Source organism: Rhinatrema bivittatum, chromosome 17 (assembly GCF_901001135.1).
Source record: "Rhinatrema bivittatum chromosome 17, aRhiBiv1.1, whole genome shotgun sequence".
Taxonomy (NCBI): domain Eukaryota; kingdom Metazoa; phylum Chordata; class Amphibia; order Gymnophiona; family Rhinatrematidae; genus Rhinatrema; species Rhinatrema bivittatum.
The window spans coordinates 37709947-37733537 of NC_042631.1; positions in this window are offsets into that span (position 1 = coordinate 37709947).

Genomic DNA, 23591 nt, shown 5'->3' on the forward strand with positions numbered 1-23591 from the left:
AAAGCATAAGCCTTTCTCTCAATCTTCTCCCCACTGTAGAATGGTTAGAATTTACTCCAAAATTACTAATCAGAATACAGCAAGTCCCAATTCTTGTACCTCTCCTGTAGTCATCTTGAATATCTTAGATCTCCTTCTGAAAGCACCAGTGGGCAGCACACTTGAATCAGTAGGAAAAACAACTCTTGAACAATACCTTTAACTCTTTCCCTCTAGTAAATGGACAGGGATCCTCTTTGATGCAACCTCCACTCCTCGGGCTCTTCCGAGGTGAAAGACACATCTTTTCCCTATGGATTGGAAACTGATTCCCAGGCACCAAGGGCACTCAGTTTCAAATGGAACAAAAATAGACATGGATTCATAAGGGGGGAATGGAACATAAAAAAGAGACAGGAAAACTGGAAAATCTTCCTCGTCTCTCAAATGAGGAGATTGTCACAGAAGAAAAACAACCCAAAGTTGAAACTTCTCTGCATCGGGTCACTGACTGATCTTATCCACTGGAGGTGAGATAGAGAGCAGCAGAATCTTCCCTACTCGCTGATCTAACCTTACACAGGGATGCCCAAATCTTCTATGAAGGGGTACCAAGGCTCTCAGAGGGAAAGGCTCCAAAAAATGGATCAAAAGGGTAAACAAGCCAAAAAATAGATCAGACAAAAATGCTGATCCCAAGAAAGTAATGCAGAAAAATCCTCTGAACTGAATTAGCAGAAGAGGAATAGCCTAGTGCTTAGAGAAGCGGGCTAGAAACCAGGGTTCAAATCCCACTGCTGCTCCTTGTGACCTTGGGCAAGTCACTTTACCCTCCATTACCTCAGGTCCAAATAGGAAAATACCTACGGTACCTGAATATAATCTGCTTTGAAGGGCCAACAAGTGGAATATAAATAAGTAAAACTATGCAGGCACTTTATGTTGGAATATCAGGTTGGTTTGTTGGGGCTGAAAAGCATGTGCGGGACTGAAGAAACAGCAAGGAAGGCTGTCTAACAAAGCCGTGAGGGCAACAAAACAGGATTAGCAGCCAATGTCCAAAAAATAGGATTTCTTTATTGCAAAGTAACACGAGTGTGTAAAAAGTGCACACTTTGCAATAAAGAAATCCTATTTTTTGGACATTGGCTGCTAATCCTGTTTTGTTGCCCTGAAAAGCATGTTGCGTACATTGCCTGTTAGTTCCCTTTTTATTTGTTAGCATTGTGTAGAATTCAGCTGGGAAACCATCTTCCCCTGCCGCTTTCCATGCTTTCTCAGCTGCCATTTCTCTTAACTGCTGCTTTCCTTTCATTAGCTGGTATTGGTTGGCTGTTTATCTCACTTCCTAAACTAGAGTGACATGGATGTTTAGCACTTCTACTGTATTCAATTTTTTGGATTTCTCTCTCCTGAATTCTAAGGTATAAAATGTATCACAGTACTCCCTAAATATTTTGCAGGTGTATTTGGTGGTGTTTCTTACAATCCCTGGCTTGTCATAGATTTCTTTTACTCCCTACTATTTTCCCTTTTTCAAGCTGCCAGGCCAATAGCTTGATAGCTTTACTTCATTTTCCAAGAAGTTTCTCTTGGTGTGTCCCACCGATTGCCCTGTCCTATCTCCTACACTAATTTATTGTGGACTTCAAGTAAGTTTGCATATATGCTCTGATGCTGTGATCAAAACTGGTGGGTAGGAGCGGGGAATGGAAGAGCAGTCAGGGGATTTGCCTAGGCCCCATGCAGATCCTCCACTGCTGGCCCAAAGATGAAACTCCAGCCCTCTCCAGAGCTGAATTAAGGGGATCAGCTGTCCCAATGTGAATGTTATTTTGGGGGGGGGGGGGGGGGAAAGAAGTATAAACATAAAATCAAGGCAGGGCCTGTTACTGTAGTGCCTGCTCCCCTTCTGCCTACTGTGTGGGGGCAGGGCCACCATAGAGCCCGAGAGTCCATGCCAGCTCACAAGCCCTGCACTGATTTTGTCTGACTGCCACCTCCCATCCCCTCTCCAAAGGTATCTGTTGGGTCCAGGAACAGCAAGATAAGGTGAGGAGATGTGAAGGGTAAATAAAATTAGAGGACCATAGGGAGAGAGAGGGAAATACAATTGGAGGATTGCTGGGAAGAAGAGTTGAGGGTGGGTATAAAGTGGAGGGATCCTGGGTGGGGAGGGAAGTAAAAGGGATAGTAAATTGAAGGAATGCCAAGGGACAGAGAAATAAATAATTTGGAGAGCAGGGGAATAAAATTGAAGGATTGAGGTGAAGCGCAGAGGAAACTTTATGGGGTGTCCTGGGGCTTGGTTTTCTCTCTCTGTCCCTTGCCCCCCTGACCTAGGGTCATGTGGAGGGGACTCAGTTTGGATGATGAGGATCCAGAAAAGGACTACTGAGGCAGGGAAGGGAGCATCTGCACTAATAAATGGGAAAGCCCTGTTTTAACACCCAATGTACTAAAGGCTTTACATCTTTTAGTAAATCAGGCATTAAACTGGCCACAGATGCCTGCATTAAAATCAATACGTTAACCTGCATTAATGACTGATTTTAACACAACTTAGTACATAGGGGCACAGATGTGTGCACCTGTATGAGCGTCTGTGCAGGACTGTGTTCTTGTGTTTCTGTGCGTCTGTATGACTGTGTGCATTTGTGCACATCTGTACGTGTGTACACATCTATCACTGCACATCCGTACATGTTCATCTGTGCACAGCTGTCTTTGCATATGTCTTATCAGTACATATCTGCTTGTGTCAGTGTCTGTGAGCACTTCTGTGTTTCTGTATGGATGTCTTTTGTTTTGTATTCAGAGCAATCAGAGGTGGGGGTTAAGAATACACAGAGGCAGGGCCAGGCTGGGCCGCAGGAGACTTGAGACTTTGAGTTGGGGTGCAGCCTGGGGAGGATGTGTGACAGAGAGAGAAGGTGTCTGCTGGCCAAAGAACCAAGTGATAGTTTCAGAAGAGACTTTAAGGCTAATGAGCATATGTGTATTGCCTGGGCGCAATGTCTAGAGTGGAGATAATAGAGGTGAAAAATGAACTGACCTGGAGTCACTGGAAAGTTGCAGTCACAATAAAATAGCAAATTCTGCTGTCTCATGGCTTCTTTGCATTTTCTTGCATTTTGTCCAGTTTTCATAGTTGTATTCTCTTTTTGGTTGGATCATAGTCTGCACATTGAGTCAGACTTGGAACCAAAGCGAGAGACCCAAGGCCATAAGGTGGAACTATTTTGGCCAAGAGCTCTGGTTTCCCATAGCAGCCTAAGGGAATAAAATATGCCCCAATGTTATCATTAAATAATGAAAACAGAGGAAACATGCCCCTTTTATTCTGATTTATTTAGCTGTAGCTCATGCCTTTTCACTGAGTCGGCCAGGCCTGAGGCTGCTTTGGACACAGGGTTTACAGCTTCTGGACGAGAGGGGAAGGGAGTCATTTATCACAACGGTGACACCCAGGGGCCAGATTGAGGGTCCATCACTGCGGGTCTCCAGAAGGAGTCCTGGCGCATGTCCCTCCAGCTGACAACTGTCGCTGCAATGACTGGACCAAACTAAATTGGGATAAAAATAAGAGAAAAAAAATCAGCAGGTAGTTGTGAATGAAGGTTCACGGCACCAGTTCCCAGCCCTGGGCCCAACTAAGCTGGAGAATTTTGCCAGGTTAAAAAATATATATACATGTTGAACACACGATTTAAACAGCACTTCATTTTAAATATGATCCTTCTTCCTCTAAGGCATTTAAGTACATTAATGGTCTCAGATACTAGTTTTGCCATAGATGACAAAAGGCTTTTTGCACTTTGTTAAGATGATCATGCTTGGTCTTTCTGCTTCCTATTTTGTATGTCAATACTAAAACTTCCTGAGGCAATCTCAGAGATTACAGAGTTTGTTTCTGCAGAAGAAACATTTACATTTTTAACTCTTTTTAGTCATTTCCCTTTCTTTGCTTATTTATTACTGGCTTTTTAATATGGAAATGGTATACAAGGCAGGGCTGGCATTAGGAGGAAAACCAAGCCCTTACAGACCCTCTGCCAGTAACTGACAGACTGAAGCACAGCACTTTCCTGGGCCACACTGAGAGGGAGAGCAGCTGTCCCAGGGTGGATATTCTATAGGGGAGGGGACGAGGATAGCATCAGTCAGACACAGAGAGGCCGATGCAATACAGTGCACTCAGCCAAGTGCACTGTATAACCCGCACTCGGATGCGGGTAAATAGGCGCTAATCAACCCCTTAATGCAATAGGGGGATTAGCGCCTATTTAACACGCGTCCAACGTGGAGTGAATGCAATAGCGCTCGTCACATGCAAATGCACGTGAATGAGGCTATTACTCATTCACTCTGCATTTAAAAAAAAAAAGTGTGCGTCTCAGATATTAACGTCTTCCTGGAGCAGGAGTTAATAGCTGAGCGCATGCAAAAGAAGTACAGAAAAGCAGAAAAAACTGCTTTTCTGTACTTTTTTTTTTTTTTTTACTTAAAAAAAAAGATACCTCGGCAGACTGCCGAGTTCTGAAAACCGATGCCGAGTTTACCGGTGTCGATTTTCGTAACTGGCAGCCGCGGCGGAGTCGTGTTAGAAAGGAGGCGCTAAGGTCGCGCAAGTGACCCTAGCGCCTCCTTGTTAGCGCAAATTCCTAATTTTGGTATAGCATGGCGCCCCCCCTCCCCTTGCGGGCGCCATGCGCACATTAAGAAAGCGGGTGCTGACTTTTCAGCGTCCGCTTTCCGCGCTTTTTATTGCATCGGCCCCAGAATCAGCAATGGATCTGTGAGCTAGCCCTGCAGTGGCCCTACTCACTCCTTTTCCTTCTATGTAGGGTTCCTGTTACTATGAAAACCAGTGTGGACGGGGACAGGGCTGGAAATAAGCAGGAGCACCATACAGCCTGTAAGCATGCACCACTTCACAAGCCCTGCACTGATTCTATGTCCGATTGCCACCATTCACCCCCTTCCCCAGATAAGATAAGGAGGAAGAAAGAGAAATACAACTGGAAGATCAGTGGGAGGAGGGAGACTCTAAGGGGGTGCCCTGGGGTACAAAAAATGTTAAACTAGGGCTGGCTTTCTGACTTTTTCTCCTTGTCCCCCTGATCTGGGATCCTGGAAGATAGGAAAAGGGAAGGGACCAGAGTGAAGATTTAGGAAAGGACTAATATGGGGTGCAGAAGAGGAAGGAAAGGACCTTCAGGCCGATGCAATGTTGGCGTGAGTTAAAGGGGGCACTCGTGATTGAGCACCCGCTCCCTTAATGCCCCGATCCACCTCTCCGGGGCGCCCAATGCAAAATGCAAATGGGCTGCTGCGGTAAAAAGGAGGCGCTAGGAGAAATTATGCACCCCTAGCGCCTTCTCGGCAGCGGACGCCCTGGAGAGGTGGCTGTCAGCCAGTTAGGGAAAACGAACATTCAATTTTAGAGCGTCCCTTTTCCTAACCTGGCCGCTGGCAAACCTTTTTTTTTTTTTTCCCGGGACATTCTAATTTTGTAGCTCCTCCGATTTAATATCGCCATGATATTAAGTTGGAGGAAGTACAGAAAAGCAGTATTTTCTGTTTTTCTGTACACCTTTTGGGCTCCTCCAAAATTAACGCCTGCTTCAGGCAAGTGTGCATCGGATGCACCTTTTTTTTTTTTGCATCGGGGCAATAGATAATAGCCTCATCGACATGCATGTGCACGTGATGAGCGCTATTACCTATGCACACGACTGGACGCGCGTTTTGGACTCGCTAACCCCCGTTTTGCATCGGGGGGGGGGGGGGGGCTAGGGACACACGTCCAATTGCGGCTTGAGCCATGGGCTGCAGCCAGCGCCCGGTACTGCATCGGCCTGCTTGAGTGGTGGAAACAGGGGAGAAAAGGATCAAGCACTGAAGGGAGGAGAGTGAAGGAGGGGGGTCCTTATTTTCTGTCCGGGGAACTAAGCACGTCTAGCGCCAGCCCTGAGCAGAGGAGAAATTGTACGGTAGTCAGCACATTTTGCAATTGCAGAACTGGGGGCTTATATACCAGCCCTAGAGCTAGGACAATCTGTAGAGAGTGGGCAAAATGGGATCAATCCCCCCCCCCCCCCGGTCGCTCCACCTCATCATGGACTGCAGCTGTCCACAAACAACAATAATTTAAGAAGAAAGATTAATGAGGTCTGGGGCAGTGTGAACGGGTCTCCGTGAGTCCCGAGAGAGAAAGAGGAATGAAGACGTACCAGGCTAAATCGCACTTGGAGTGGTGATTGCAAGGGGTGAGAAGCAAGGCCCCGTGATCTGTTCTCTGGCAGTGAGAGAATGGGGTATAGGACACCAGCAGATGCAACTCCAAGAAGCCGAGCCTTAGTGTAGCACAGCAACAAAGCAGAGACGGGTAATGAGGGAGAGGCAGCACACCCCGATACAGGGGGAGAGACTGGAACCAAGCAAGGAACAGGGAGAGACTGGTACTGAGCGAAGAGCAGTGCACTCCAGTGCGAGCGCTGCTGAATGTCATGATGGAACCAATGAGGAAGCAATAGGAGACACATGGGACAGAGTTTGTCTTGGCCCTCTTTCACAGTCAGGGCCGACTAAGTCGGTGTAAATGGTGTGGACCACAGTGGTCCCCTTGCCTGGAGGACCCCCACCATGGCCAGGTTTATGCCTGGTTGGCAGTTACACGGCACTGGCCTCAAGACAGCCCTCATGTCCTGTGTCTGGAAGATTCCCAGCAGTGTATGGCTGAGCTCCTGAGCCCTGCCGCCCAAGAACGTGGCTATGATTGTACGCCAGAGCTGGCGGTGCCTTCATTCCCTGTGTTCTGCTTCCTCTTCTGCCCAGAGGAACTGGATATAAGCCTGCAAAAGGCCGGTCATGCACAGCCTTGGCATCAGCTCCATCCTCCCAGGCAGCTACAGAGACTTTCCTGGGAGCAGAGCCACTGAACAAGAGCTGACGAGACCAATGATAAAGGCATGCTGCTGACCCAGTGTTACTGCCAGCGCTCCCAGCTACTAAGCCAGAGCCCGAGACAATCTGAGACAAAAGCTTGTGTCCTCGGTGCCATGAGAGGGAAAGGAGCCACGTCCCCAAGCTTGGAGGCACGAGGAAGGGGTCTAGTGAAGGTCCCGAGAATTAAGAAGTGACCTGGACGTGGATGGAATGAAGTGGTTGAAGGTAATATATAGAGAAAAACATGTAAGAAAAGAATTACTGAGCAATTCAAGTGAGTGGTTTTTTTTTCCATGTTTGGCTAGATCCATAAGTTTTATGGGAAAACATTATTTTGGTTTCTACTTTTAATATACATAAACCTGTCCTGAATATTTGGTTCTGTAGATTGAATGGCTCAGAAGACACTGAGGTCCACATTCGGTCACAGTCCAGAAAGCACAATGAGCCCGATAACGATATCCAGCCAACTTTATGGCACGATCAGACTTAGCCAGATAAGTTACCTATTATTTGTGCTTGGTACTGCATGTTTTTATGTGGTTACTATGTGATTTGTTTTATGTATGTAAATTGTACTTTGCATTAAATAATAAAATAACCTAACTCTGCCCTGAAATGCCCCCAAAATGCCTGTACTTTGGCTAAATTTTAGCCAGATAAGATATCTGGGTAACATTTAGCCATAATAATAATCCCTAAATATTTGTTTAGCTAGATAACCAGCGAGTTATTTGGTTAAATGCCTCCAAATATGGACCTCCACGTTGGTGTGTGTTGAGACAGATTCGTGCCAGGGATGGATTTGGTTGGCCCCCCACCCCTAGGCATCGATTCAGTGCTGATGGCGCTCGGCGCTCTCTGCCCCCAGCAAACCTGCAAGATATGCACGGTGCCTCCAGACCTGTACTCTCAGGCTCCGCCCCCACACTGAAGCCCAGAGAGGGCGGGGCATGTGGCGCAGGTTTAGTCCCTGTGCTCAGGGCACTTTGAGGATTGCTCCTGGAGCCGAGGTCCAAGAAGGAGGCGGCGGCAGGGCCACCTTCAAAGGACCAGGCTATGAAACTTGCTGTCCCCACCCTCCCAAATTTTGCCACCCTAGGACAGGTCTCATAGACTTGTATATAAACCCAGACCTGAGCATTGCATTAAATAGGAAAAATAATTTATTTATTTATTTATTTATTTTCTTGACCGACCTTCATCAGAGATATCATGCCGGTTTACATGTAACAGGGGTAAAAAACAAAGCAGGAAGAGAGCAGTTACAAAAAACAGGGTAACAGAGAACTGGGAGGTGCAGAGGTAGTTGCACGTGGGAGCGAATGATAAAGGCTAGAAGTTGGAAAAGAGAAACTTAATTACATAATGACGGATCCCAAATTATGAGCAGAAGTCTCATATTTAATACAAAGTCATATCATATCTTGTGGAAATCATATCATGTGCAAATCATGACCAGAGGTCTCATATCTTGAACATGGTGTATACAGGTTTACACAGAGCGGACAGGTTGACTGGGCTATAAGCATTATTTGAAGAGGCAAAATAGAGGTGTAGACAAGGTTGTATGTTCGGGTGAAATATCTAGGATATTGAGGGGGGGTAATTTGTTCCAGTTTTGGCTAGAGCCATCAGTTGTTTTGGACAATATTATTTTTGGTGTCTAGTTTCTCTATCCATATACCTAGCTTGAAAAATTGGTGTCTGTAGGTGGAATGGTTCAGGAGATAATGTGTACACAGACAGACGAAGCAAATGCATAGGTTTTTGTTTGTTTTTTTTTTAAGAATAAAGCACTAATCATGAACTGCCACACATCTCTCTCATCACGGTCTTTGATTCTCTGTCTTACATTCTCACCTGCATGGTCTCTGTCTCTCATGATCTCTGTGTGTCTCTCACTCTCTCATGGTCTTATCACTCATTCATGTTCTGTCTCAATCTATAGGAGATGGGGCTGAGAGGACACTGAAGGGTGCAGGAGTGGGAGGGAGAAACACCTGAAAGAAGGAAGATGGGGGTGAAAGAGGCCTGAAAGGTGAGATGGTGGGAGGGAGGTGTGAGGGGGCCGCAGCAGAGACAACCTGCAGGTTGAGGAGGAAGAGAGGGACCAGAAAGAAAGGCAATGGAGAAAGGAACCTGGAAGTTGTGGGAGCTGGGTGGAAGATGGCAGGGGAGCCTGAAAAAGGTTTGGTTAATATGCAGTTAACTGGTTTATCCTTTGTTATTTATTACAGAAGGATGGGGCCCTTGGTTTTTGTCATTGGACAGAACTCCAGCTGATGCACCTGGGAACAATATGTGGCAAGTCTATGATAATGTGGCAGACACAGGAGGTGCAGTAGTCATGAAGGGCCTTGAAAGTGAGCGATGCCCAAGAAGCTTGTCCAGGAACTGCAGCTCAGATCAGGCTGTAAATACCTTAATAGAGTGGGAAGGGATCTTCAGCAGTGGAGACCATGCTCTGGGGAACATGACCAGTCCAACCCAACATCAAACTGAGAGTAGACACACAAGGCTAGCTCAAGCTGGATCTGCACCCATTTTTAGCTGCAGTTTGGGCAGCCCTTGTCTGATCTCTGCAATGGAAATAGTCTGCTTTCCAGTCCTTGGATGGCATTCGTAGTGTTTGTTTACAACTGAAATTTTCCGTACTTAAATGACTGGATGGTGAAGGATAGCTGCCTCTAGCCAGAATGGATCAATGATGCTCTGCATCTGTTGGTTCTGCACCATGGACCGGACCAGAATGGTGAATTCAGGGAAGCTGACTTTTTTTTTTTGAGGCAGAGCCATCGGGAGGGTCGTGCAGGAGAGATGGAAGATTCCAGTGAGAAAGGAGAAGTTACACAAGGGCCAGATCAAGAGACGTTGAACAGGCAGATCAGAAGGTGGTGGTTATGCACATGTCCTTTCCAGAATTGTTGGTGTGATGAGTGAGTCTATTAAATAAAATAATAATAATAATAATAATAAAAAAAAAGTAGACCCCTGTGATCCACAGTCTGATGCAGAGCTTTAGAAAAAGGCTACAGTATTATCACAGGGTATTGCAAGTTTGATGTCAGAGCACCCAACTATCATGAAGCACAGGAGAGAGCAACTCGCCAGAAGGACAGGGCCATACCCATTCCCACTGGATAGACGTGATTGTGGGACCTCTACTCAGGGGCCATTGTAGACAGACCCTCTGGGGGACCTGCTAAGGGAACAATTCTTGTATATGTTTTGTGATGAAAACTGAGTTCATGGAACAGAAATGCTATATATATGTTCATTGTTACATCTTTAAATGGATATTGTAAACCAGAGTTTCTGAAACTTGTCCTATTGACCCCACAGCAGTTGGATTTTCATATATAAGAACATAAGAAATTGCCATGCTGGGTCAGACCAAGGGTCCATCATGCCCAGCATCCTGTTTCCAACAGAGGCCAAAACCAGGCCACAAGAACCTGGCAATTATCCAAACACTAAGAAGATCCCATGCTACTGATGCAATTAATAGCAGTGGCTATTCCCTAAGTAAAATTGATTAATAGCCATTAATGGACTTCTCCTCCAAGAACTTATCCAAACCTTTTTTGAACCCAGCTACACTAACTGCACTAACCACATCCTCTGGCAACAAATTCCAGAGCTTTATTGTGCGTTGAGTGAAAAAGAATTTTCTCCAATTAGTCTTAAATGTGCTACTTGCTAACTTCATGGAATGCCCCCTAGTCCTTCTATTATTCGAAAGTGAAAATAACCGAGTCACATCTACTCGTTGAAGACCTCTCATGATCTTACAGACCTCTATCATATCCCCCCTCAGCCGTCTCTTCTCCAAGCTGAACAGCCCTAACCTCTTCAGCCTTTCCTCATAGGGAAGCTGTTCCATCCCCTTTATCATTTTGGTTGCCCTTCTCTGTACCTTCTCCATCGCAACTTCTCCATCCGGCCACGGGGAAGCGTACCACCTACCTCCTCCTCCGGATTCTTCTTGGGGTCGCAGCGATCCGGCTGCCTCGCTGCTCTCCGCCCACCGCCACAGGAAGCCACAAGAAGGGCCCTCCCGCACGAAAGACGGACCGACGCCGCCCCAGTCGCGCTGGTGACCTCAGCACCACGCGACCGCGCCAAATTTAAAGAGCCGGCTCGACTTCTGCCGCCCTCTTTGCAACGGTTCTTCCTCAACCAATCCCGGAGAAGCACACGAGATTTAATCCCGGACATCCGAGGCGCCGAGCATCGCGCGCCGAAGGTGCGCGACAAAGGGGCCCGCCCCTTTGTGCGCCCCTTCGTGCAGCCCCTGAGAGCCCCGGAATCCTCGTCCACTAACTGGAAGCCGGCTGAACAGCTGCTAAAATCCACCAAGATTTCCAAGCGTATCAGAACCAGGTCCGTCTACACATTCAAGGTCAGCCATCTAACGCTCAAACGCTCTCCCTCTCAAACAACAATTCAGGACGACATATACAGAGGCAAACAGCTGTACCGGTGAAACACACTGACAACTCTGCAGGACTCCAGCAGCCTCTCAACAACGCTAAACAAAGACAATCAAACTTCATAAACGACTACACACTCCAACAACCACCCAGGAACCCAGCACTCACCCAGCATCCACGCCAGGACTCCAGCATCCACCACCAGGACTCCAGCATCCACCCAGCAGCCACTCCAGGACTCCAGCATCCACTCAACAACGCCACTCCACTCAACAACTCCACTCAAACAAACACAGCATCCTCTATAACAACACCCACATTTAAAATGGACCTAGCCTCTAAAATGCATCCAACATTTGCAATCCCAATCATACCTCACTATTTCTCACAGAAAAGAAATCCAACCAGACAAGCAAACCTTCGCAACCTTAAAACACTCACACCAATCCTAATAGCTCCGATAACCCAACTACTAGGCCTCTCCCTATTCACCTTATCACTATTCAATGCGCAATCTATAACCAAAAAATCACTAATCCTCAACGACTACCTCACTGACGATAAACCAGATATTTGCGCAATAACTGAAACATGGTTGAAACCCTCAGATACTGCAATATTAAACCAACTACCGACGCTAATCTACGACATCTTCTCCCTGCCTAGACTGAAAAAGAGGGGAGGAGGAATCCTACTTGCAACTAAAAAAGACCTCAAATTCTCACAACATCCGATCCACTCAGATACCAAACTTGAAATTGGATTCTTCACATCACACCAACTTCAAATACTTCTCATCTACGCCCCCCCAAGACTCTTAGAAGCCGACATCTCACCCATCATCGAAATAACCACAACCTTCCTAAACCTGGACGCCCCAGCAATAATACTAGGAGATTTCAATCTCCACATGGATAACCCAGCTCTCTCAACTAGCTGCCAAACTCTCCTTCTAGCATTCTCAGCGATGGGCTTTACCCAAATAGTCAATAACCCGACACATAAAGCAGGACATACGTTGGACCTGATCTTTATCAACAAAGGCATAAAATCGTCTTCCCACCAAAAAATACGAAGATACCCTGGTCGGATCACTCCCTGATTTCTACCTCATTCGCATTGGAAAAATCTACTGCTCCTCATCCACCTACTCCCTCCTTTAATTACAGGAAACCTTGTCACCCCGACGACCTCACCAATCAGCTGACCAAACACCTTCCCGCTATTGTTCTCACCGATCCCAATACGGCCTTACGATCATGGAACTCCATCACAGAATCCATAGCCAATAAGCTCTGCCCTCTAACAACAAAAAAATCCCACCCAGACGCCTCCAAAAACCAACCATGGTTCACCGACGATCTTAGAAGGCTAAAACAAAAATTAAGACAAATGGAATCCAACTGGCGGAAAAGTCCTACTGCTAGCACACTCTCAGCCTACAAACGCACGCTACAACAATACAAGGCCAGCACCTCCAAATCAAAAAGAGACTTTTTTGCCTCCAAAATCCACAACTTAGTCTTTGATGCGAAAGCTCTATTCTCCTATGTTTCCTCCCTAACCCAAGTACCCTCACCAGAATGCCCTAGTAACCAAGCTCAAGCTAAAGCAGATGAACTCGCCATCTTCTTTCAAAACAAAATCACAAATCTTCTTACTCAACTTCCCTCCAATATCATCCCTCTAACTCCAGCCCTAATGCCTCACATCAAAAACATTCATCTTGAAATGTTTGAACCCACTTCGTCTTCCGAAATCCAAACCATCCTTAAAAGAATGAAACCATCTTCGCACCCAGCGGACCATATTCCCTCAAAACTTCTCCTCTCAATACCAGACACCATATCCAAAACATTAGCAGACATCATCAACTGCTCGCTATCCCAAGGTTCCTTCCCAGAAGACCTCAAACAAGCCTCACTCAAACCTCTTTTAAAAAAACCCAACCTGGACCTAAAAGACCCCAACAACTACCGTCCAATAGCTAATCTCCCTATCATAGCTAAGATTATGGAAAGGCTTGTGAACGCCCAACTATCGGACTTCATCGAAGACAACAAAATTCTATCCGCCTCACAGCATGGATTCCGCAAAAAATAGGGGCACAGAATCCCTACTTACCTCCCTAACAGACCTACTCATCTTAGGTACAGACAAAGGTCAATCCTTTCTATTGATCCTTTTGGACCTCTCAGCAGCTTTCGATACCGTAAATCACGCTATCCTCATCAAACTGCTAGCTGCGATAGGAATCTCTGGTTTAGCGCTCTCCTGGTTCAAATCGTTCCTAACCAACAGAGGCTACAAGGTAAAAATCCAGAATAAAGAATCATCACGCCACGACTCGACCATCGGAGTCCCACAAGGTTCCTCTTTATCCCCTACACTCTTTAATATTTACCTCCTACCACTATGTCAACTCCTCATCAACCTCAAGTTAATACACTTTCTCTATGCAGATGACATCCAGATCCTGATCCCCATCAAAGAATCATACTCAAAAACCCTTGAATACTGGGAATCCTGTCACCTAGAAATCAAAAACCTCCTCAACAGCCTCAATCTGGTACTAAACTCCGCCAAAACTGAAGTATTACTCATAACTCCTGATAACAATCTCACAACCTCTCTGCCAAACAACCTACAAACCACTCATGTAAGAGATCTAGGTGTGCTAATCGACAATAAACTAAACTTCAAAGCCCACATCAATAAAACCACCAAAGACTGTTTCTATAAACTGCAAGTTTTAAAAAGGATAAGACCACTCTTCCATGCCAAAGACTTCAGAACCAGCCTCCAAGCCCTCATTTTCTCAAAATTGGACTACTGCTGCTCCACTTTACTTGGCCTCCCCTCCTCATACACAAAACCGCTCCAAATGGTCCAAAACGCAGCAGCCCGTCTACTGACAAACACTAAGAAAAGAGACCATATCTCCCCAGTGCTACAAGACCTCCACTGGTTACCAATTCATTTCAGAGTCATTTATAAATCCATCACCTTGATATACAAAATCATTCACCAACATACCACAATCGATCTACAAATTCCTCCCCGCTTCCACAAATCCACAAGACCGACCAGGGAAGCCTACAGAGGATGCCTCATTGTTCCACCCACGAAAACCACTAATCACAGCACCTTAAGAGACCGAGCCCTTTCCACCGCAGGCCCACAGTTATGGAACTCCATCCCTCCAGAACTCAGAAACGAACCATGTCTCCTAACCTTTAGGAAAAGACTCAAGACATGGCTTTTCAGGCAAGCCTTCTCGAACTCTACCTAATATGCACCATAAACAAACTCTCTACTCAGAGACTGTACATATGAGACACCATATTTATATTGAACTTTTGTATATAATTATTCTCCTCTATCTCTTTCTATTTCTTACATTCCCAGTTCATTAGCCCTTGTTAATTGTAACTGCTTCTCTTCATCACGTTATTTATGTTTTTTGGTTGTATTATCCGCACCCCTGTTTTCTGTAAACCGACATGATGTGAACGAGTTCATGAATGCCGGTATAAAAAAACCTTAAATAAATAAATAAATAAACTATATCTTTTTTGAGATGCGGTGACCAGAATTGTACACAGTATTCAAGGTGCGGTCTCACCATGGAGCGATATAGAGGCATTATGACATTTTCTGTTCTATTAACCATTCCCTTCCTAATAATTCCTAACATTCTATTTGCTTTTTTGACTGCTGCAGCACACTGAGCTGACGATTTTAAAGCATTATCCACTATGATGCCTAGATCTTTTTCCTGGGTGGTAGCTCGTAAAGGGGTAGATTTTCAGAGCCCTGCTCGCCTAAATCCGCCCAAAACCGGGCGGATTTAGGCGAGCAGGGCCCTGCGCGCCGGGAAGCCTATTTTACATAGGCCTCCCGGCGCGCGCAGAGCCCCGGGACTCGCGTAAGTCCCGGGGTTCTCGGAGGGGGGCGTGTCGGGGGGCGGGCCCGGTCGTCGCGGCGTTCCGGGGGCATGTCGGCAGCGTTTTGGGGGCGGGTACGGGGCGTGGCCACGGCCCGGGGGCGTGGCCGCGCCCTCCGTACCCGCCCCCAGGTCGCGGCCCGGCGCGCAGCAGGCCCGCTGGCGCGCGGGGATTTACGTCTCCCTCCGGGAGGCGTAAATCCCCCGACAAAGGTAAGGGGGGGGGTGTAGACAGGGCCGGGCGGGTGGGTTAGGTAGGGGAAGGGAGGGGAAGGTGAGGGGAGGGCAAAGGAAAGTTCCCTCCAAGGCCGCTCCGATTTCGGAGCGGCCTTGGAGGGAACGGGGGGAGGCAGCGCGGCTCGGCGCGCGCAGGCTATACAAAATCGATAGCCTTGCGCGCGCCGATCCAGGATTTTAGTGGATACGCGCGGCTCCGCGCGTATCTACTAAAATCCAGCGTACTTTTGCTTGAGTCTGATGCGCAAGCAAAAGTAGGCTGATCGCGCTTCTTTTAAAATCTACCCCAATATGGGTAAGGAATTTTGGACCCTTGGCCCGAGTTGAGGTTGATGCTACCTGAAGGGTTGGGCCCATAGGTCCCCACAGTCGGGAGGCAAGGCTGGCCAGGAACAGAAGCAAGCTGAGACTTTTTCCCTATATGCAACACCTTGCACTTGTCCACATTAAATTTCATCTGCCATTTGGATGCCCAATCTTCAAGTCTTGCAAGGTCCTCCTGTAATGTATCACAGTCTGCTTGTGATTTAACTACTCTGAATAATTTTGTATCATCCGCAAATTTGATAACCTCACTCGTCATATTCCTTTCCAGATCATTTATATATATATTGAAAAGCACCGGTCCAAGTACAGATCCCTGAGGAACTCCACTGTTTACCGTTTTCCACTGAGAAAATTGAACATTTAATCCTACTCTGTTTCCTGTCTTTTAACCAGCTTGTAATCCACGAAAGGACATCGCCTTCTATCCCATGACTTTTTAGTTTTCGTAGAAGCCTCTCATGAGGGACTTTGTCAAACGCCTTCTGAAAATCCAAATCCACTACATCTACCGGTTCACCTTTATCCACATTTTTATTAACCCCTTCAAAAAAATGAAGCAGATTTGTTAGGCAAGACTTCCCTTGGGTAAATCCATATTGACTATGTTCCATTAAATCATGTCTTTCTATATGCTCTACGATTTTTATCTTGGGAAGTTTCCACTATTTTTCCCGGCACTGAAGTCAGGCTCACTGGTCTATAGTTACCCGGATCACCCCTGGAGCCTTTTTTAAATATTGGGGTTACATTGGCCACCCTCCAGTCTTCAGGTACAATGGATGATTTTAATGATAGGTTACAAATTTTATGAATATGCATGAGATGGAATCGGTATACATTGGAGACTCAGAACATTCATATTCATTATGGCTATCCTGAAAACTCAACTGGCTGTGTAGTCACCAGGACAGGTTTGGGAATTACAGCATTTAGATTAAGTTTACATTATTCCTGGCTTCCCTGTGTGTTTTCTTTTGAGTCAGTTGTAAAGATGTAAGTCTGGGGTAAGCACAGAGGAAATTAAGATAATGCCTTTACCTTTAAGATTGTTCGTTCCCAAGAGGTTAGGAATTGGGCCCTCTCAGTAATCGAGCCCATACTATGGAATGTTATTCCTTTGGAGATTATCATAAGACCATTCAAGAGGTGAAATTGTTTAGGAAAAAGCGTAAACCTTTTTTATTTGAGGAAGCTTTTAAATAAATGTTGGGGTTTTTTTTTTTTTTAGAACTGTGATGTTTTAAATTGTAAATTGTGTGCTGTATTGTGTGTGTTTATATTGTTGTAAAGTTTCTGTTAGCTGGAACCCGCCTAACTGGGTTAATTTAGGCAAGTTATAAATATTTTTAATAAATAATGAATAATGTCAGAGATCAAGTAGGGTCTGCAGTATCAAAACACGAAGGAAAAAATGGAACAAGACTGGGTAAGTCTTAATGTCATTAATATCTGCCATTCTGTGTTAAACAAGCTCACAGGCTGCACAGGGAGCCGGAAACTGTGCGGTAGCTCTGAGATCATCCAATGCAATCTTCTGGAAGTGCAGAGCAGAAAAGAAAAAAAAGTCTTTTGTAAGCTAAAATGAGACTCTGTCCCTCCGAAAGCGGACAGATGGCCACATGAGAGCTGGCATCAGTCATGGCAGGTGTGGGGATGGAGGGAGGGGGAGCAGAGAGCAGGTCCTGCTGCATGACGTAAGTGCTTCAGTCCTCGGCGTTGTGTTTGGTGACAAGGGAACAGATGGCCTTTGCGAGGAGAGATCATCCCTCAGGGAGCACCCAGGCAAGATCAGGAAGGCTCTGGACTGATTTATAGTTTTATAACGGACACAAAGGGCCCATCTGTTTGTCTGAGATAAGGCAGGCTTGGGGTGGGGGACAGATTTGGGTGAGTTCAGCCTCTAGAACAGGTGTTATTCGATTCTGGGTACAGTGAGCTCTGCTCATTCAAAGTCAGGATTTAGAAAAGTCTACAGCCAAAAGATCCCAACATAAATGTAAGCCCATGGGCTGCAGAACCACCCCTGCTCTTCAGCACAAATTGCTTCATTACAATAAACCTGAATCCAATTATGTCTTTTTGGCTATGTGGAGTCGTTCTCCTGGTGCATCTCGAATAAGGCAGAGGAAGAGCACGGACATCAGCTTGAACCAGGAATAGGATACCGAAATGCTCCTTAAATGTATACTGCAGCCGTATGCGCTGCTCTTGGGGATGGTAACCAAGGAAGCGCAGCATCCCATAAAGAAAATTACACTTCAGCACATGTAAAACAGATTAATGCTGCCTGCGTCTCATTACGCCCTTTCCTAGGAGCTAGCAGAGAACCACTCCATCCAAGGTTACTCTGTGCACTGTGGCAAGTCTCCTATACTAGAAATAGCTGTGAAACAGGAGGCTCCTCCACTCACCTTTCCTAGGAGAAGTCAGATCATGCCGGGCCCAGAAACACAGGCTCTTTCCAGGTCATGGATGTGCAGAATTGGACTTCTAGTGGGGGGGCAACACAACTCTTGCCCGTGCCACACACGGTACTGCGCACACAGACTAGGTGTTCCCAGGAACTAGCAGCGTACTCTTGGGAGGTAGCAGTATTACAGCATCTTACAGGAGATTAGAAAACCACAGTCTATTTACAATCAAGACTGCCTGCTCGTACCAAACAGGTCTTGTCTCCTTTCCCCCTGCAAATCTGTGCTAGAGATGCCAACTTTCCAATAGGGGTAGCTCCAGTTTTGGGGTAGCAGGGTCCACCTAAATATTTTCTTGTTTACCAAATATCTCCTGAATATCTCTATTTATGACATTTCTTATTTGAGAGGTGGGATTTTCTTTTTTTTAACCTTCTAAAAATCAAACCTAAGTGCATTGTGGTAGTTGAAGTCCTGTGTCTGGTAGTGATGGGGTTCTTAGCTGAACCGGAAAGGTTCTGTCTGCAATGTCCTCCCCTCCAGTGGAGAAAGTTCAAATTTTGAGCTCCCAAGTAACAGTTTCAGAGAAGGCACCATCCCGGCATAACTCATTTTTGGGGGGACAGGAGAATCAGTCTCTAAAGTTGTGACGGTGGGGGGGGGGAGGCTCTTCTCCAAAATTATTTTGATTTGTCTCTTCTCCTTAATGATCAGTGCTGGCCTGCAAACCCTTGTACCTTTAAGGGTAGGAACCTCCCATACAACCCACTTACAAGAGCAGAAGCTCACAGATTGGCACAAGGACAGCAACACTGGGCACCGGCACAAAGAGCCTAGTGATGTCCTCCATGGCCCCCTCCTGGCTCCTCTCCACCATGTCCCCCTTCCCATGGCTCCTCCCTTATACTCTTCCCTGCCATGACCCAGTGGATATTCGGTCCAGCACAATACCAAGGAGAGGTCAAACAATAGAGAAAGGGTGCATGTGTGATACAGCGGCGAAACACCGGCAGACGCACACCAGGGAAAATACCCGCAGCGCAACAGCCAACAAACGCAAGGAATTGTGCAAACGAGAAGAGGCGCAGGAAACAAAATGCAGGCCTCTGGAAAAGAGGACAAAGAGAAGCCACGCAGGAAATGCGGGCAGGAATTAAAGAAGGAGGTCACCCCTGCTGGCCCAGGCTTAAAGGACTCATCGCATTCTATCGAAATTCCAAATCATTTGGAATGGAGTTTGCTTCTACATGTCTCCAAGTGAGGGCTGCTCTGTGCACTGTTCTGCGCTAAGCCCAGGAATATGCTCACCTCCTTCCAGAGAGACTAAATGAGCCACGCTATTTCCTACCATGGAGAACCCGGTCCAGGAACAATAGATACTGAAGAAGCACCGATATATAGATTCAGAGAACTTTATTGGCATGACGTACTTACAGTACTACAGGTATCTGGTACTGGGTAGACTGGAGAGACTCCCAGTATGGCAATGGTTCTCAACCTTTTTTTCTGTCAGGACACACCTGAGAGATGACGCTCACATACATGACACATGGAACACATGACCATCATGGGAGTAAATATAAGTATATGCTCTGCATCCCCAGGAGTCCCCCGCTTCCTAACAATCAGGCCGATACAGTACAGTGCGCTCCGGTGGGGGCGCACTGTTAACCCGCGATTCGACGCGCGTTTTCGACGCGCTATTACCCCTTACTGAATAAGGGGTAAAGCTAGCGTGTCGAAAACGCGCATCCATGCATGTTGATGGCCCTATTAGGTATTCCCGCGCGAATCAGTAAGTAAAATGTGCAGCCAAGCCGCACATTTTACTTTAAGAAAATAGCGCCTATCCAAAGGTAGGCGTTAATTTCTGCTGGCACCGGGGAAGTGCACAGAAAAGCAGTAAAAACTGCTTTTCTGTGCACCCTCCGACTTAATATCATGGCGATATTAAGTCGGAGGTCCCAAAAGTTAAAAAAAGTAAAAAAAAAGAAAAAGAAAAAAAAAAAAATTTGAAATAGGCCACAGCTCGCGGGTTGAAAACTGGACGCTCAATTTTACCGGCGTCTGGTTTCCGAACCCGTGGCTGTCAGCGGGCTCGAGAACCGACGCTGGCAAAATTGAGCATCGGCTGTCAAATCCGCTGACAGCCGCCGCTCCTGTCATAAAAGAGGCGCTAGGGACGCACTAGTGTTCCTAGCGCCTCTTTTTACCGCCGGCCCTAATTTAAATAAATTAAATTACTGTATCACATGCACAGGAGAGTGGCCTGTGTGCGCGCTGGGAGAGCAGGCGCTCGCCCGCTCTCCTGCGATTTTTACTGTATTGGCCCAAATGAGTGCAGGGCAGAACTAAGTCTGTACAACTCACCATGCAAAAAGGATATTCTGATTCTGGTTTCATCTCAATAACATCATAAACTCCCTCTGCTACCAGGTGCATTATAAAATAATACAAAACCTGGAAAAAAACCCTTCTCTTTACATGTTTATCAAACCTGCCATACCTCAAGCAGCACTACAAGAAATGAAACAGCAGTAGCCCTACCCATGAAAAGGCTGCAGTTCACCACCAGCGCAATATCATATTGAGAAAATACAACAAATAAGGCTGATACTTTACTAACATGTAGGGGTTTGTACTTCATGTCATTCATATACACACAGACAGACCTGCCTTCACCAAATATTTATTTAAAAATGTTTCTATACCGCTTTTACAAACAGAGTTTAGTCAAAACGGTTTACATAAATATAAAAAACATAAAATAAAATATTTAAAGAAAATTACACAAATCACACACCAGTAATAAAATAAAAAGGTTAATAAATTATAAATAATCTAGTTAAATCAAAATCAAAGTCAAGTGCCATCTTATAGCCGCTGAATATATATTGCAGGGAGGGTAAAAGTTGAGGAAAAGGGATGCTTTTTTTTTTTTTTTTTTTTTTACAAATATATATAGATAGATAGATAGATAGATAGATAGACAGACTAATGGGATGAAAAATATTGATATGAAGTATTACTGTTTGATTGATGAAATTTTGAAGGCAGTCTGAAACAGGTATTTATTTAAAGATTTCTTGACATGTAGAATTAAATATAGAATAAAAGACCACAAATTAAAATTTGTGGAAAGAAAAACTGGAATGGAAACCCCAAGAAGACATTCTGCATGCAGTGCAAAACTGAAGAACTAGAAACAGAAATATACTTCCTCCTTCACTAAGCAAACTTCAAAGAAAGAAGAAATGCATATTCTCAAAACTGATATAGTATGTATGACTCTTGTACCCAGTCACTCCCCTCCATGTACCCATCACCCCTCCCAACTATTCAATCATCCCTTCACATGCTCATATCCTTGTCCAAAATTCCCAACACCGCCACCCCCACTACCCAGCATACATCTGACCACCTCTTTCCCACCCCTTCCTGCTCAGCATCATCCATCTTCCCCCCTCTTGCAACCCTGCAGCCCCCACACCTCTGTCTCTCCTTCCACTCCCATCTCTCCTCCCTGGCCAACAGCCCCCATCCCCTCCCACCTCCACCTCTCCCTACTCAGGAACCCCATCCTCTTTTCCCTCACCCCTTCCTATCTTCCCATGCCTTCCTGCCCAGAACATTTCCCCTCCTACTGGCACCCAGCCATTAAAAGCCTTAGTCCAATCCAGAGTCTCCCTCCCTCTTTACCAGCAGCAGATGAGAGCAAGAAGCATTGAGGAGAGGAAGAAGATGAGGAGGCAGCAGAAGCTGGCAGTGGATTTATACAGCTCGCACCTCTCTCCTTCATGCTCCTGCTTTCACGTCCAGGCCCCATGGGGTAAAGAGAGCATCAGCAGCCTCACTCCCAGTTCAAGCAGGGGAAGATTAAGCTGGTGTCATGCTGGGCCCATATGAACAGGAGTTGGTGATATCGCGCTCTGATCTGGGTGAAGGAGGAGGGAACAACCTCCCACTGGGCCAGGAAGAGGAAAAGGAAGCAAGAGCAGCTTCCTGTCAGACCCAATAAAGGAGAAATCAGCCAACTCCTGCCAAGACTGATGAGGAAAGAGCAGCCTTCTGCTGGCTCTGCGACCCACCTCCTGGGACCTCGTGACACACTAGTGCATCCCGACACACCTGTTGAGAACCTACTAGAGAACCCTGACAAAGGTCATAGTGACAGGATAGGGCCATAGGTAGTGTGTTATGAACAGTACAGTGGTATCTTTAATGGACTGAGCTGTTGGGAGAGGCTATACAATAGCAAAGCATTACTACAACCACTGCTTGGCAAAAGTGATTTTCCCTTACTTTGCTTTTCTTTACACTTTAAGATTCGCCTCTAACATTCAGTCCAATGTTGGAGGTGAGGGTGCCCAAAAGTTTCTCCAGCTTCATTTGGGCTTTCTGCTCAGCTGGAAGCAGTCCCCGTTTGCTACGAAGACATGAGCATCTTCTAATAACAACATAGTGTGTTTTCTTCTGATTTATAGATCGCCTCCCAACTCAGCCAGATTCTGCAGCGACAGTCCTCAGACCGCAGAGCCCTCCAGAACTCAGCTAAAATGCACTCCTGAATCTGGCCACTAGATGTCACCATTGAGTAATGGCCAAGACTGCCTCCCTCCCTCCCAGGGGCTGAGAGCACTGCGTACCACTGAACCACCAGGTCAGCCACGCAATTCAGTCTTTGCATGCGAAACCCTCTTATAGTAAGTAAGTCTCCTGAGAACATCAAATTGGGTGACAGCATCTCTCTTCAATGTAGGTTACAAGGTGCAGGAAGAGTTTCTGATTCTGTGATTCACTGATTTTCTAAAAAGTCTGCCAGCTTTTTTCCTTTAGAAGAAAAAACTACTTTCTTATTTGTCCCAAAACAATGACTTTTCTATTTTTCCCACTTTCTCTTCAAAAAGTAAACAAGGAAGGATGGGAAAGCCATGCTTGTGTACTGTATGGATTTTCAAGCATTTTTCAACTTTGACCCTATTAGAAATGACCTTGCCCTTATTGGATCAAGGTCATTTTCAGTAGCATGTGCACCGGGCCCATACTTTAAATTTTCCCTACCTGTGAACCTGATCAGTGAAGGTTTGTGGAAAATATCAGGCCTCAGGACAGACAAACTAGCTCCAAAAATATTTTTATACGAGTTGAAAAATGTTAAAAGTGGGAAAAAAGCAAAATAAAAAACAGAGGCCAATATTCAGCCACTATCTGATAAAGGAAGTTAGTCAGCTGACCAAGATATTCAGCAAAGCAGTCGTACTGCTAAATATACTCAGCTATCTCATATTTAGTCGGATACGTTTA